Below are 17,952 nucleotides of genomic sequence, written 5' to 3'. Positions count from 1 at the left end.
TAGTGGTGAAGTGAGGAGGAAGTCCAAAAGGCACTCACGCACTTTGCACAGTGAGGTATGAGTGGAGAAGATTCTACATCAAAATCCCTTTGGAAACATGGAAGCTATTGCGACATCCTTTGATGTCACATGTACTACATTCATTCCTTGAACACCCATCAACTCCATTTGTTACAATGCATGCTTTTGTTTGAAATTTTTTCGTAAGCATATAGAGTGTCTGATAATTGGCCACTTGCATTAGGCACTCTTCCTTTGTTTCTCCAAGCACTCACCTTGCATGACAGGAACTTCAAGTCCAGATTCTCAACTCCAATAAGAGTGTATACCAAAGGCACTTTTTTTCCCACCGAGTTTATTTCCTTTGGTCATGGAGGTTTTTAAGACCCTAATCTAGACACCCTCATCATCAACTTCTTGTATATATTCCTCTACATCAACAATAAGGAAATGGCTACCCAATCAATCAACAATGACTTGGAGAAAAAACTACAGGTCAATTCCGTGAGTTGTATTTTGTCATGAAAATTGTAAAGGTCTGTGTGAACCAGCACTACTGGCCATTTAGAAGCCCTAGGTATAATGTCAATAACCTTAATGTGAAAGAAGGCTTATCTTTAGAGAAGAAAGAGTTCTGTTGTACGTATGTTGTCAGGGATATGTGTTCAAAATGTGAGCCGGGCCTCTAGATGTGGAAGGTGCGAAAGAGAGAGAACAACAGACACTAAAAAGCTCTGGCAGTCACCGTAATCATCAATTAATTGAGTAAATCTTTAGTTACAACTTAGATGATAACCAAGGCAGATTGTTAATAGAAGGTCGCTTGGATCAATTGAAAACTAGGAGTTTAAGCTCACGTCTTACAGGATTCACCAGGTCGTTAACAAAATCGGGACTTAACAAGATAATTAATCAATCTCTAGCTGATGACGGTGAAGGAAATTTTTGCATGCTTCTTTACCTGCTTCAACTGCCCTTTGGATTCTGCAAACTTAAATTCTACTCACTACCTCAATCTTCATGATTCAATTATTGTCAAATGTCTTGCAGCTTCTTGTTCTATTTGCCTTACACTAATTTAGTTGCAGCTCATAAGCTTTGACTTTCTCATGTTCTTCAATTATCATCCGAAGCTTTCAAAGCTCCCTCTACTTCTCTTAATTTCTTTCCTCTTGCTTACCCTCTCTGATTCCTCCCCTCTATACTTACGAGAGAGATATTGAGAGCTTCAGAATCGGAGCTCGGGTTGAGAGAGAGAGAGAGAGACAGAGAGAGAGAGAGAATGTCTCCCCTTAGATTTTCTCGCTTTACCTCCTCGTCTTGCCCCTTTTTATTATCCTCCTCCTGCTCAAATACCCTTCCTCCCTTTGTCTCTTTCCTTGTCTTTGAGAGTGACAGAAAGAGAGAGATCCGGTCCTTCTTCTGCTTCCCTAAGTCAGTTTCTTACTCCTCCACTTCTCCCTTGCTTAGTTGAGGAAAAGAGATCGAAAGAGAGAGAGTATTCACCGTCCTCACGTGCATGCTCATGCCCCCTAGCTCCTTACCTCATGCTTCCCTTGTCCAAGCTCATCCCCGCCCCCCTTTTGTTAATGCCCTTTCATCCCTTTGCATCAATCCGAGAGCGAGAGAAGAAGCACTATGCTTCCTTCTCTAATCGAGGGCGAGAGAGAGAGTGTGGACGAGCCCTCAAATCCTTGCTTCCTCCTCTCGTCATACCTTTCTTCCTCTTCCCGTCATACCTTGCTTCCTCTTGCTCCCCTCTTATTCCCCTTGTTTTTTTCTTCATGCCCCATCTCTCTTTAAATAGCAATGCCCTATTTAGCACCAACGGTGCCATCCTTGTGGGAACGGCCATTGATGATGTGGCATGGAAACTTTTGACCGGCGCCAAATGTGGCGATCTTAGGACCAAATCACTGCGCCATGGCAAGCTCTTCCATTTCCTTCTCTATGGCAAACTCCTCTTCCCTGCTCCCTCTCCTGCCTACTGCCTGGTCGACGCCATGTCTCTTCTTTTATTTTCCCCTTTCCACACTAAAGCCCTTCCTTAATTAATTTGGGCGGCCTTTTTAATTTGGGTGGCCATGGCTTCATAGTGGGCGGATTCCCGTAGTGGGCAGCCTTAAGCTTTGTAAGGGCATGACATTTGGCATACATATAAGGCAAAGCATTGCCAAGCATGACATCTTTCTTGAGCAGCACCTGTCAAGCTAGACATATTCTATAATCAACACGCTCCATGAAAGGACATTTCAAACATACAGCTCATCAGGAACTTTATGTGCTTCCGTAAGGCACCACATTTGGTATACATAGCGGCCAAGGCATTACTGAATATGACATAGCAACCAAAGCAGCCAATGACTAACAATATGATCGTGTATTCTACTGCCCATATCAACATCTCATGCCTTCGAGATGCATGTACAGGTGATTGGATTTGGAGAAAGGCATTCCTTTTGCATTTGGTTAAATTCCCTAGAGTTTATTTATTGCAACCAGGCTGGGTATATCTTGCAATCATTGTTTTGCATAAGATGACATTCTGGACATGTGATTCCTCAAGAAATTACTACTCCCACATTCCAAAACCTGGATGTAGCTCAAAAATTCCCATATGGCACACCGATCGAGCCGATCAGACTAGTACAGAACTGGCCACTAATGAAATTTAATCTACCCATATCTTGGTAACCGTAATTCCAATCTCTGATCTGAAAAGATCGACGCACTCCACAAAGTGAGCACTTCTAGTATGTGCATTCACTTCATTTTTGTCTCCTTGGTTGCAATTTTCCAATCCGGTACGGATCTGCAATCAACTTAAGCTTCAACATGCCATAACTTCCGCACCGTAGCTCCAATTGACGAGCTGTAAAGACAGATTGGTAGAGCACTTCAAACACTACAATTGTAGATCATAAACTCCCACTTGTGCTCACTTCAAACACACTCTTTTTTAGCATCATTAAGGCATCTATTGGCCCTTTTTAGATGCATCTAGCATACATTAATCATTAAACTTGGCTTGTTAACAAGCCCTGATCACTGCTCAATAAATGTTTAGGCTTCAAAGAAGCTTATATCTCATTTATTTTCTCTTTTTTCCATCATGGAAGCGGAACTGCAATAAATCCACCCCCTCTGAACCTGCACAACCTCCGGTCTATGCCAACTGCACTTCAGTCTGCATTTGTTATAGGTACCTTAAGCTCTTTGCCATCATCAAACTCACGTAACTTGTAAACATATGGAAATTAATATAAGGCTTATACCATATCATGAATGTTCTAGCTTAATCATTAGATAGCAGCCCATCAAAAATCTTTGAACCGTATCTGCAGTATCTCCACGCTAGCATTCAATTATAGAAAACATGTAACTTAGTGAACTCTGCCAGATTCAAATGCTCCAGATAATGATGCACACGGCTTGACCATTAAGCGCACTTTAGGGAACCCTGTCAACCTCAAGTATGCCTTACTCTGTTTTCACATGGAATGGTCGTCAAGTCCTTTACTTCAAGTTTTCGTAGCAGAACCAACTCAAAAGATGTGAAGATACTTCATCAATTGTCCAAACAAGTTAACTAGAAGCTAGCCATGTAATCTTATTGAACGCATAACCAACACTCTTCTGACTTAGCATAGATCTAGGAAACAAAACCGTGTACCATGAAACGTGCTACAAGAAACGACTAGTATCCTTTGAATCTGCAACTTATACTTTAGTAGCTGCCCGGATCAAATGGGAAACCAATCATTTGCCCCACTGTGAGCATTCCTTTAAACATTTTGCACCATCCTCTAGGATCCTAGGGAAATTACAAGAATTTATAGTCAGTAAAGCATAAACACAAATTAACCCACAAATCTTCATGAAAATCGCCTTGATCATATGGCATATAATTCAATTGCTTTGGATCATGCATATATATGTCACCTCCTGGGTCAAAAGCTAGCTCAAAATCCCCTACATCATAGGGTAACATCAGATCCATATAGCATCAGTATCGCTAGATACTACCATATCCCCTGTGCAACTAGCTCATCCAATTGTAGATTATCAATCACAAGTAAAAGCATTGGCAGTGCACCTTCACTCTCACTAGTATTGGAATCCCAATCATGCATATGAATACATCAACTCTCTGGCAAAACTCTCTTCATTAGGCTTGCAAGATGCATCAGGAAACAATTCTCTATCTTGTAGAGACTCAAAATCAAGTAAATCATTATCCAACAACTGCATAAGGTCATCATCAGCTGCATATGAACAAACCTGCTCATGCATGAATCTAGATTGATTGGTATCCTTAGCATCTGTTTTTGAGAACCCTTCCAAAGCTTCGTCCAATAAGCACATAACATCTAGGTACACCGCTTCAGAAGGTTCCTCCATCCTACACATCTCAGGCTGCTGCAGTAAACTATGATTTCCACATACAACATGCATACTAAACGCATCTGTTGTAAACTTCTCTTCAAGTCTTTCACCCTCATCCAGATATCTTTGCACTTTTGTAGCACAAAGTTCAACATACACATTAAATTTTTTATCTATTGCCATGTCTGTATCATCGGCACAATGAAACCAATCATATTCAACATCAAGAGATTGCACTTCACTTTGCACCCCCTTTGAATCATCATCATCAAGTTCATGATCATTCTTCCATAGTATGAGTCGTGTGTCACAAATTCTTGATAAAGAAGAAGACTGCACCCCCTCTAAATCATCACCAAACTTAGGAGCAGTTTTCCACATTGGTAGCTCTGTGTCACAACAACTTGTAAATGAAGGAGTCTGCACCCCCTCTAAATCAACATTTTGCAGATCTTCAAACACGTACTCTTGCTTAACCAAGTCCTCAAAATCTGGTGTACCAAAATCCATGGTCCTGCTGCTCTCAATTGCAGCCTTTCTTTGAGCATCTGTATCATCAACCAACTCTATGGTTGTACCATAAAATTTTTTCTCTAATTCTGAGTTAGTAGCAAAAGTATCAATTGTAACCGAATATTCCTACATGTCTACTTGAATATAGCTTCACTCATTCACCTGCATAATTTTTTCTTCAGCTTTAGCCAATTTGTTGTTTTGATCCCCTTATGTCTTTTCCTCCTGTACTGCATGTATAGGTTCTTTGCAAAATTTACCTTGTGTATCCTAAAGCTGTAAAGCCTCACCCTTAGAGACTTCTACTTCATGCATAACATCTGCAAAACCCAACTTTTCATACACATCTTTAACTATGTCTTCATCATTACACTGTAAGAAGGTAGAATCTTGTACAATACACTCATCAATCACAGCTTCTAAGTTTGATCGTACTTGTCCTCGAAGATCTGCATATTTTAGTAGACTTGAACTATGTTCTTGATAGCTTTTATAATGCTCATAACTTACATGTACAATAGATTCTTTGAAATATTCCCAATCGTTGTTGTAGGCTTTGGTAACCTCTTGAATCTGCTCCTTCAAATATGAACTCACTAACTGCTCAAAAGATCTGATCATTAACTATTCTGGTATCCCTCTTACCTTGCTTTCCAACTCATAGCACTCTAGGTAGCCCTCCGGATCGTATACATCAAAGACTTGCCTCGCATCATATACTGCATCTAAAGCTTCATCCATTTGATTTTTCTTCTTTACGGCGGCCATTTCAAGCAGAGATCCTTGAATCAATTGAAGCATCTTCAAAAAAATCTGAATTGTGGACTTATCATCAAAATTGTTTGCATTTAACTCTGCAATCATCTTCATCATTTTCTCTAAATTCTCCATCTTTACCTCCCACCCCGGCTCGTTTCACATCCGGTTCACCAAAGATGTCGGGGAATATGTGTTCGAAACGTGAGCCGGGCAGGCGCTGGGCCTCTAGTTGTGGTAGGTGTACTAGAGAGAGAACAGCACACACTGAAAGCTCTAGCAGTCATCATAATCATCAATTAATTGGGTAAGTCTTTAGTTACAACTTAACCGATAGCCAAGACAAACTGTTAACAGCACCATCACTTGGATCAATTGAAAACTAGGAGTTTAAGCTCTTGTTTTACAGGATTCACCGGGCCGTTAACGACACCGAGACTTAACAAGATAATTAATCAATCTCTAGCTGATGACGGTGAAGGAAATTTTTGCATGTCACTTTACCTGCTTCAACTGCCCTTGAATTCTGCAAACTTAAATTATGCTCACTGCCTCAATCTTCATGCTTCAATTATTGTCAAATGTCCTGCAGCTTCTTCCTCTATTTTCTTTACCCTAATTTAATTGCCGCTCATAAGCTTTGACTTTCTCCTGTTCTTCAACTATCATCCGAAGATTTCAAAGCTTCCTCTATTGCTCTTAATTTATTTCCTCTTGGTTACCCTCTTTGATTCCTCCCCTCTATACTTAAGAGAGATATATTGAGAGCTTCAAACTCCGAGCTCGGGTTGAGAGAGAGAGAGAGAGAAACAGAGTGTGTCTCTCCTTAGCTTCTCCCTCTTTACCTCCTCATCTTGACCCTTTTTTATTATCCTCCTCCTGCTCGAATACTGTTCCTCCCTTTGTCTATTTGCTTGTCTCCGAGAGCGAGAGAAAGAGAGAGATCAAGTCTTTCTTCTCCTTCCCTAAGTCGATTTCTTACTGCTCCACTTATCCCTTGATTAGTTGAGGAAAAGAGATCAATAGAGGCAGAGTCTTCACCTTCCTCGCATTCATGCTCTTGCCCCCTAGCTCCTTACCTCATGCTTCCCTTGTCCGAGCTCATACGTGCTCCCCTTTTGTTAATGCCCTTTCATCCCTTTGCACCAATCCGAGAGTGAGAGAAGAAGCACCTTGATTTCTTCTCTAATCGAGGAAGAGAGAGAGAGAGAGCGGGCAAGCCCTTGAAGCCTTGCTTCCTCCTCTTGTCATACCTTGCTTCCTCTTCCCATCATACATTTCTTCCTCTTCGCGTCATACCTTGCTTCCTCTTGCTCCCCTCATTTTTTTCTTCATGCCCCATCTCTCTTTTAATAGCAATGCCCTATTTAACACCGACGGCACCGTCGTTGTGGGAACATCCGTCGGTGATGTGGCATGCCAACTTTTGACTAGCGCCAAATGCGACAATCCTAGGACGGAATGACTGCACCATGGCAAGCTCTTTCATTTCCTTCTCTATGGCAACCTCATCCGACACCCAAGCCGGCCTGCGCGAACTCCTCTTTCCCTGCTCGCTCTCCAACGTGCTGCCTGGTCGCCGCCATGTCTCTTCTTTTATTTTCCCTTTTCCACACTAAAGCCCTTCCTTAATTAATTTGGGGGACCATTTTAATATGGGTGGCCATGGCTTCATAGTGGACGGCTTCCCATAGTGGGCGGCCTTAAGCTTTGTAAGGGAACCACATTTGGCATACATATAAGGAAAAGCATTGCCAAGTAAAACATATTTCTTGAGCATCATCTGTCAAGCAGGCATATCCCATAATCAACAGGCTCCATGAAAGGACATTTCAGACAAAGATGTCATCAGGAACTTTATGTGCTTCCGTACGGCACCACATTTGGTATACATAGTGGCCAAGGCATTGTTCAATGTGAACAAACCAGCCAAAGCAGCCAATGACTAACAATATGATCATGTATTCTACTGCCCAATTAGTGTCTCCTGCCTTCGAGACGCAAGTACAACTGATTGGACTTAGAGAAAGGCATTCCCTTTGCATTTGGTTAAATTCCCTAGAGTTTCCTTACCGTAATCAGGTTGGGTATATCTTGCAATCATTGTTCTGCATAAGATGACATTCCGGACATGAGACTCCTCAAGAAATTACTACTCCCGCATTCCAAAACCTGGATGAAGCTCAAAAATTCCCAGATGTCACACCGATCGAGCCGACCAGACTGGTACGGAATCGACCCCCGATGAAATTTAATCTGGGGATATCTTGGTAGCTATAACTCCGATCTCGGATTTGAAAAGACCGAAGCGCTCCACAAAGTGAGCACTTCTAGTTCATGCATTCACTTCATTTTTGTACCCTCAGTTGCAGTTGCCAAGATCTACAATCGACTTAAACGTCAACCTGCTAGAACTTTCTCACCGTAGCTCCAATCGATGAGACGTAAAGACAGGCTAGTAGAGCACTTCAAGCACTGTAGTTCTAGATCATAAACTCCTACATGTGCTCACTTAAAGAACATTCTTTTTTAGCATCATTAAGGCATTTGTTGGCCCTTTTAAGCCGCATTTGGAATACATTAATCATTAAACTTTTCCTATTAACAAGCCCTCATTACTGCTCAATAAATGTTTAGGCTTCAAAGAACCTTAGCTTGCATTTCTTTGCTCTTTTTTCCATCATGGAAGCGGTGCTGCATGACAACGCTCAAGCTACAAAGCTGCTCCAACTTGTAATCATCACAACTAATGATTGGGTAATCTGTTTTCAGTTTTGAAACTTGCATTGTGTTCCTCTTTCTTTGCTCTTTCATTCAAGTGTAAGCATTGTCAGTTTTATTGTTGTTTGTGACTACGCGTTAGTGAGCCTAATCTTCATATTTGAGTGCTTGAACCATTTTTTAAAGTCATTTTGACCCTAGGAGAATGTTCCTAAATCATAGGGAGGCATTTTTGGATAGTTTTGCTGCAGTTTTCAGGACCTTGTTCATGATGGATCGTGATTCTGGAACCTTGTCGGATTGCAATCAAACTTGGTAGAATAGTGACCCTAGGTGTCTTACACCTCCTCCTAAAGTTTCATTGCATTTCAAGTTTGTTCAAGTGCCAAAACGGCATGATGACCTAGAGCTGTGAGAAAGGACATAAGCAGATTTCCTTAATCATTGAGTGTTGGTTTGCTTGTTGAGTTGGTATGTTTGATTATTAAGGTTCACTTCTTGAGATTGATAGTCTCAAAGGGTCTTTGTGCCCCATCCGAGTCACTTCCCTGAGCATTGAAATTATGTTAGTGCCCGATTTGTAGATCTGTCGCGGCGACTGGCTAACACAAGTTTTCTAGTCTTATCTTAGGCACTCTTTTGATAGTGTTAGTGTTTCTATGTTTTGAAGCGATTTTGTTAGCCTACCCTATCTTAGGTACTCATTTCTCCTTGTGCCCCCTCATCTCGGGGCCGTTCCCTTGGGGCTAGCTAGCCCTTGCCCCCATACCGTCACCTAGCATCGGTGTTTGGCTTGTATCATCCGAACCATAGGCACTCTCCGGGTGTGGTAGCAATGGAGGTGGACACTCTATCCATGGAGGAGGACATTTTTAAGGTTTTGCAAATACTCACTCCTAGGAAAATGCCATTGAGTGACAAAATAATTATGATGGATGAAGGGAATGGGAAATATGCACCGAGCCTTGATGGGGGGTGACTTTGTCAAAGGGTCTGACCCCGTGGTTAATACATCATGGTCAAATGATATGGTATGCACTATTGAAGGAAAAAAATAATGTTTGACCAACATGCTAAAGGATGTAACTTTGACGTGAACTCAAGCCAGGTGAGCAGCAAGGCATGATTTGTACAGATGGAAACAAGGTGGGTATGCCTTCTACAGCTCTCAGACTAGGAATCTCTTTTGCAGGCATCTTAAAGGGTTTTATTTCTGCTAAATTCATAACTGCTAAGAACTCAAGTGAGGGTAGACCATAAAAATCTGAAGATTGTCAAGACTCAACTAGAAAAAGAACTAAAGGAAGTTGACATGCAGCTATTAACGACCCTAATGGTAACAAAAGAACATGCTCACAGGCTGAAGGTAGTGGGTTTTTCAAGTAACGGGCTGGCGGATTGAGCCCTTATTGCTCTAAACAAGTCTCTACCACAGTAGGTTGAGGTTGTGAAGGCCATTACTACCGCAATTATGCTAGTATTATTAAAAAATAGTTCCCCTTGAAAACTAAGATGATGTTGGTGTTTGGATTCAATGGGAGAATCCTGAATAGATATAAGATGATACAATGGATTCAAGGGCCACAAATCCTTGGACATGTGGGAGCAATTGAAAATACTACGCATCTAGCCAAGTATTTTTGCTCAGCTAGATTCAAGAAGGTATCCAATGTTTTAAAGAACCTAGACAAAGGTCCCCTTAAATTCAACAAAACTAAATTATGTGTTGTCCCATGGGAGCTAGTATTTGACTTGATGGAGTCCCTCTAGGGGATCCATCCTATCTAGGTCAAATTTGTGGTCTTGCATGGTTGGCTATGGGATAATATCAGGGTGCTTGCCAATCAACTAAGAATTCCCTTGTTTGTTTCCAAAAAGAGGGGACTAGGCAGGCTCTCTAACTGAGTCTGTATAGGCTAGAATATGTGCAAGACACCACCTAAAATCATGTGGATCAATGTTGGAGCCACACTAGTCACTATTTTGCTCAATTTTGGGACCTACTTTTGGGCGTGCTTTGGGTGCAATAAATTTTGACACTTTGCCCAGGATTTCCCCATGAGGTCTAAAGTGAACTCCAAATCTATAGCCTAGGCCTCCAGCTTAGGGGAAGGAAATCAAGTCACGGTCAAGGAAACAACAGTGGAAGAGGGTGAGAAACATGTAAAGCCCACTCTCAAGAAGTGGACAAAGCTAGAGTGACCACTGAATTCTTCAGAGAGTTTTGGGATGACATCAAGGCCCCAATCATAAGTATGGCTAACCAAGCCTTTATCAAGGGGTTGCTAAATTCTAGTGTGAAAAGAAGCTTATCAAGCCCGCTATCCCAAAACAGGTGTGTTGCTCACATCTTGAGCACTAGATTTCCATAACCATGATGTCTGAGTCTTACAAAATCATAGCCAAGGTAGTCGCTCTTAGAATTTCCCCAGTTCTGGATAGAGTCATCTCCTATCATTAGCACAGCTTTATCAAAGGAAGGTCAATATATGACAATATCTTGACAAAAATGGTTGGAATTGAGTACATAGCCTTCACAAAGCAGGAGTGCATTTTTCTTCAACTAGACTTGGACAAGACTTATGATAGGATTATGTAATCCTTGATTGAAGATTTCATGAAATCAATGGGCTTTCGGATGGAGACAAAGATGATAGATGATGGATCGGTTATATGCAAGGATAAAAGTAAAAACGATAAGAAATTTGTCAAATTCCTCACTGTGTGTGTAAACCATGAAAGAAATCATGATAGCTTGCATGAGAATCCTCTTTTAAAGGCAACCATGGAATTTAAACATCAAGGAAATGAGAGGTTTTGGTCAGGTACCATTGTAAATCAAGAGTGCAATGGTACAAAGAATAATAGGCTCTTGCCTTATCCAGTTATGCATGAAAATTTCTCTACATGTTTTCATGGGTTGACAGGGAATGGATCAGCATGCTTCACAAAACTTGAAGGAATTAAGATAAGTGCTCGAAAGTATGTACATAATACACAAGTAGGATATAAGAATATTGCGTTGCCAGAGGATAGTGAATACCTTACTCGTGTCTTTGAACAGGTTTCATTTGCAGATACAATGGGTGAGCTTAAATTGATAATGGCCTCAAGTGACCATGATAAACTACAAGTTGTTGAAGTTTGTACTTTGGATATGTATAAGGTGATCAAGGATTTTATAGACAACTACTGATAGCCGTTTTTCGGCTCTCTGTGATTGCCATAGTGAGTTATCCCCCCCTATCAAATCACTCAAACACTGTGGTTACCCTCACCCTTTCACTGTATATAGGTGCGCGTGAGTTAGGGGACTTTTCCCATATCTCCTTACAGAAATAAAAAACCCTCAATTAGCTAGTCATTGGGCTAGTTGACCCAAAAAAATAAAAAATATAAAAAATATAAGTATATTATGGCCCATGCGTATGTAAATATTTCTTTGTATATAGGGCCTAAATAAAAGATTTTTTCATAATTATTTTGGTATTTATTTAAATATTTCTACCTAGGTGTGTGTTATTTATGCTCTGTACATTGCCTCACCATTACCACAATTTTTCTTACCATTTTTCATACTCTTTATTCCATATAGAAATATTTTCATGTAAGCTTCTTTTATATTTGGTGTAACTCCACCCCAACAAAAATCCAAAAAAACTAGTTTTATTTATGTGTATATTTTTTCACTATTGTGATTTTTCCCTTCCTACATGTATTTTGTTTTTTTTTTATATAAAAAAATTTAGAACACCAAAAATATTTATCTTTTTATGGTAGCCTCATAATGAGAGAGATCTCTTTTGACCCCTTTATATTTTTTCCACTTATATTATTTATATTTGACATGTACATATTTTTTAGACCCCTCAATATTTGATTTTCTTAGTTGTACTATTCACTTATATCATGATCTCAACAATATCTTCAATTATAGACCTACCAAATAAGGTCAAGGGTAGGTGGCATGCATACATGCACTATGGAGGGCTCACTCTTGGAGGTATTCAAAAGAATCATCCAAAGAAGGACCCCACAAGGACCTTGTGCAGTGGAAAAAACCGGTCGGTTTTGCTGAATTTTTAAAGTTCACTTGCTCTCCGAATTTGAAAAGGTGATACAAACAAAAGTTGTAGCTCGTGGGCTGAACTTTTGCCTCAAATTGTTTCATATTTTTTTGAGCTACGAGCTGTGAGCTATGATTTTATTAGTGGACCCCAATTTTCCCATGTTATGCAGCCACACTCTCTCTTCCACTTTATCATTTTCCTCTTTCACACACACTTCTCCACTCATCATCCCCACCTCTCTCACCCCTCCTCTCTGCACCCTACTCACCTTCTCCTCAACCTTGAAGAATAAGAGAAACCATGGTGAACTCATACCTCCCACACACAATTCCATTCCAAAATTGACCACCTAGTCTCATTTTTCCTCCTCCAAATTACCCATATCTTTCAGAAAAAACCACAAAATTCAGCCTCTTCTCTTAAAAGACAGCATCATGGTGGTTGATTACTCAGCTTCAATTACCTTATCTCTCAAGGAAGGTCAAGAGTGGAGAAAAAATGTACCGTCAAAGCTAGTGGACCGTCAACAAGCGTCAAAATTGGCCCTACTCAAGACACTTGGAGCATCAACCTTGTAAGAAATCCACCTTTTTTTACCTCTTAAGAGTTTTTCTTCCTTATTTGTATCCTACATGGATATTCCCATTGTAAATATCCAATTCCATTTGTAAATTAATACTAACTCTACTAACACTAACCCACTATGAAAAGTCCTATCACCTCCATTTCTCTCCTCTCTCTTTCCCCACCAACTTCTTGATAATTCCAAGCAAAAGAAATTAGATAAATTGCTGAAAATCTAACCCAACCATGGTTAGAGGAGTAACCCTAGCCTTCAAAATTGCTATAAAAGGAGGGTGTAGCTAGCACAAAAAGGAGAGCCATAAGCAAGAGCACTATGCTATAGCTTGAGAAGCCAAGCTCAACCTCTCTAGAAGGAGCTCTTGAGTGGAAGCTCATTGTCTTATGCATGTGCATGTGTTGTAATAGGGGATTAGCAAGGGAACTCTATGCCATTGTAAGAGAGAGAGTGATCATTCAATTGAGAGTAGGAAATCTATCATTTCTCCTACTAGTGTAAGCCCAACATTCGCTGAATCAAGGAGGGTGGATTTGGACTAAGCTTGGATACTTTGTCTCCCTTCCAACGTGAAGTAATGGACAACAATGATGCGTAAGTGTCTTGGTGTTTTTTGTTAAGTTCTTGATAGATTGTCTCTGGTGTTGTCATCAATCTAGCCATAAATCCCACATACTGTAAGAGGGCGACAGGGTGGAGAGGACTCCCCTGGCCTTAAGACAGTGATTGGGGTGGCTTTTCTTGTGATGTGTTGTGGTGAAATTTACGCAATCTATGTTGAACAAATACTAATCTCACGTTGATTTGTCATGACAGATTTGTAAGAAGGTATTCATGCAACAAGCAACCCCTCCCCCTTTCTCTCTCTTTCTTAAATATATAGTTGTGTTTGCTTGATCATTGCCGATACGTTTCAAAGCAGCCCGAGAACTATCTCTCTCTCTCTCTCTCTCTCTCTCTCTCTCTCTCTCTCTCTCTCTCTCTCTCTCTCTCTCTCTCTCTCTCTACGCGTCCTAGTTCGCATCCAAAACTAGGTGGTGCCCCAAATTTGTGTAGGGTTAGGTTGCGGGTTTGTGTGTGTGTTTGTGTTGTGCGGGCTCAACCTTTAGCACAATCAAGTAGTTTGCATGAATCACGAGAATTTGTATAATCCCTTCATTCCCATTGCAAGGCAATAGGTACACATAATTGTTAGTACTAAGTTGCAATTTCAGCGAGTAATTCATAGAATTTTAGGTCCTCTTAGGTTAGCAGAGATAAACACTTCGGTAAATTCTTTTATTTTGCCTCTCATTAGGTACAATATTAGCTTGGACGTCTATATTTTTGTGTTATTTTAAGCATTAGGACATGCATAGGCCATGGATAATGGCCCAGGAATAGAGGTTTTTCCCTTTCATTTTACTCCACACATTAGAATAAACGTTGCAATTAGTAGAAAGATCCATTTTCAACAACGAATGGTGTTCATGTTTGGTGCCCAAAGAGTAGGAGAAATTCTTGCATCACCAAACCCTGTCATTCTACCTCTCATCAACTACCACACTTCTTTTGATGTACATGTGTTCATTTTATTTTAAAATGAAGTGCAGCTCGGCAAAATAGTCTGTATGTTTGTTTTTTCTTTGTCCAAGTTGTTACAAGAAACAAAAAAATGATCATTTGTTCTAACTGGGAATGTGTGTGCAGTGAAAGTTGAATCCTTAGAGATCTAGCTCTATTACCAATTGAGTTGCAGGAGCAAGTAGTAAGGCGTCTCCCTCATAACAAGAGGGTGGTGAAGTTAAGACGGAAGGTCCTACGCGTGGATTCCACTTTCCTCTTGTTGTTGGGCACTAAGGAAGACCGTGCATTCATCCAACTAGTGTGTGCCCTAAGATTGGTAAATAGAGTGAAATTTGGCGTTTGGCGAGTGCATTTCACCATTGAGGAAGACTCTTCAGGAAACTTGCGGCCAGAGTTCATGCTTCATAGACTCACATTTGGTGAATTTTTCCCTCATTTGCGTCTTATTAATAGTCTTCCTTTCGCTTTCAACAAAGGAGATAGGGAGCTATTCAGAGCTTGTCTTAATAAAGAGAGCATAGAGAAGATTGCAAATTTGTATAAATTCTCATCCTTCTCTACCTTCTATGACACTTTGTTCATAGAGACATTGTAAATCTCTTTATGCTTTTGAATGATTTAACCATAATCCTAAGGAGTTTTTGTCCAGGAATTTTGTAGCACAAGTGGAGTCTTTAAATCTTGCAAACTTGATTGGACTTGATGAGGATGTTCTTTATGAAATTGTGAGAAGGTTGCCTCACTCCGACTGTGTGGAACTCGAAGGAAAGGAGATCCTAGTCAATTGCTACTTTCTCACGGCCTTCGACGAGCATGAAGATCTAGTTTTTATACAAACCGCTTGTGCGTTGGGAATTGTAGAGCAAGTGCAATTTATCACTTGGGACGTGGTTACTCTTTTGGATCCAGAAAATGAAGTTCTAGAGATTTCTGTTTATCGCCTTAGCTTTGAATAATTTCAACCCTTCTTAGAGCTCATCAATAGTCTACCTTTTTGTTTTGATCAAACAAATCGAGACCTTATTGAAGCTTGGATAGCTAAAGAAGAAAACCTAGAGTGGTATTTTCTTACTTCTTCATTTGCAGGCGAGTGGTTCTAAATCTCTATTGTATCCCTTATCGTAACTCGTGTTGTAATCTTTCATAATAATGGAGAGCCAATGCCAAATGTCTAGATATCCTCTTTTCTTTGGAGAGCCTGGAGAGGATGCATAATTATTTTTAGCAAATTTCAAGATGTCTTGCCGTATCAAGAGGATAGTAACCGATCAAGAACGTGTAAAAATGTTTGAGGTGGTCCTTAGGAAAGATGCTAGTACTTGGTTTGACTCTTTGCCTGAGGAAGTTAAGGGGAATTACACAGAAGTTTTGAATCGTTTTAAGAGATACTTCTTTGATCCCCAAAACACTCAAAAACTATGGCAAGACATTGTTTCTCATAAGCAAAAAGACTTAGATGACTACTACTTGTACAAGCAAGAGTTTCCACGTCTTTGGGCTCTATGGATACGAAATGTTGCTAAACCTGGTGATGGTGCATAATTTTTAAAGAAGGAGAGGTTCATAGCCAGACTCTTTCCTGACCTTAAGGTAAAAGTTGAGGCGGGTGCACCTACTACTTTTGATGCAGCGGAAACTAGGGCTGCTGAGAAGTATAGGAAACTCAAGTGCTTAAGGGGAGAGGTTCCAATAGAAGGTCTTAGACCCAAAGGTAAGTCACAAGCATCAACATCTAGGGAGCTTCCTGAGGTATTGGCTGAAGTGATTGAGAAGTTAAATGAATCTTTAAGCAGCGTGTCAATTCACCTTGCACAAGCTGTAGGTCCAAAGGGACAAGCAAAGAAGTTAGAAGAGAGAGAGCCGAGAACTAGGAGAGTCTTGCAATGTTGGAATTGCGGAGAGTCTGGACATGGGATGTATAATTGTCCTTGGCCCCGTGGAGAGCCAGGGAGACCTAACTTGAATTACCCAGTGATGAATGCAGGAGAAGGAGCTGGTCAACAACCAAGGCTTCTACAAAGGCCAAATGGACCAAGACCACCTCCACAAGGGGTAGAAGGAGTTCCACCTTTTCCAGATCCAAATGTGCATGTGGTAGAGGTGACAAATTCCAATGAGGTTGACATGGAAGCCAATGGCATTAAGCGTGGCCGAGGGAAAGGTAAAGAGAAAGAAGGAGTCACATCACAGAGTGACCATGGACAAGGCAAAAAGGCAAAGGAGACCAAGGAAACCAAGAGGACTCGACGTCGTATCAACCTCCAAGACTTCCCTCTTGGACATGGTATGGCTCCGTACAACTTGTTGGAAGACATGAGAGGTAAGGGTCCTGATATTTCATGGCCTCAATTTCTTGCATTATGTCCACAAGTAAGGAGGGATTTAACAAGGGCAGTTAGCACTAGGAGAAAGGTAAAAGAGAGTGTGCCTGTTGTAAAAATTGCACAAGCTGAAATGAATGAGGACATTACACCGGTGCTAGACTGTTACATCAAAGGAAGATTGGTTAGGAAAGGTCTAATGGATGGGGGTGCACAAATTTACATCATGACAGAGGGACTCATGCAAAGACTAGGCATGCACATCCATGAGACACCTGAAATCAAAGTCAAGATGGCAAACAATAGCAAGGCTAGGTGTGTAGGCATTTGTAAAAATGTCTTTGTAGAGGCCTTTGGCATTAAGAAAGCGGTGGATTTTTATGTTATGTCGACCAAGGGAAGTGGTTATCCATTTATTCTAGGAAGACCATGGCTAATGAAAATACGAGCTTTGCAGGATTGGGAGAGTGGGAAATTAATTTGCAGGAATGACAATCATAAAAAGGTTGTCTTTGACATGAAGGAGCAACGCCAAGAGGAGCTCCATGAAGAATCATCTCAAAGTGAGACGGAAGAAGGTTGGACCGATAGCACTTCAGAAGAAGAAAGTAGCGGCGGCATTACTGAAGAGGAGTCTTCCATCGAAGTCATGGGGGTAAGGTTTAAGCCAAGCAACCAAGAGACCTCTTGTCAAGGCTTGGAGGAGGTAGGTCCTCAAGAGAACGAAGGTGTTCAAGATGAAGGGATGCTGGAAGGTATGTTATCAACAACACTTACAAAGGATGAAAGAGAGGAGTTCAAATGTGTGCTAAGGAAGTTTCCTAGGCTTTTTGCTAAAGACTACACCGATGTGCGTGGAGTAGATGTTGCTCAACACAAAATTGAGTTGAAGCCACAGGCCACACCTAAGGCTCAGAAGCTACGAAGGCTAGGAGTCATCAAGGAGCAGGCTTTACTCAAGGAGGTAAGAAAGCTTCTAGCAGCAGGTTTCATTTATCCAGTGGAGAATTCAGAGTGGGTCTCTCTCGTTGTTGTCACT

Source organism: Adiantum capillus-veneris, chromosome 18, assembly GCF_014529385.1.
Source record: "Adiantum capillus-veneris isolate H3 chromosome 18, ASM1452938v2, whole genome shotgun sequence".
Classification (NCBI taxonomy): Eukaryota; Viridiplantae; Streptophyta; class Polypodiopsida; order Polypodiales; family Pteridaceae; genus Adiantum; species Adiantum capillus-veneris.
Note: the sequence above shows the minus strand (reverse complement) of the source record.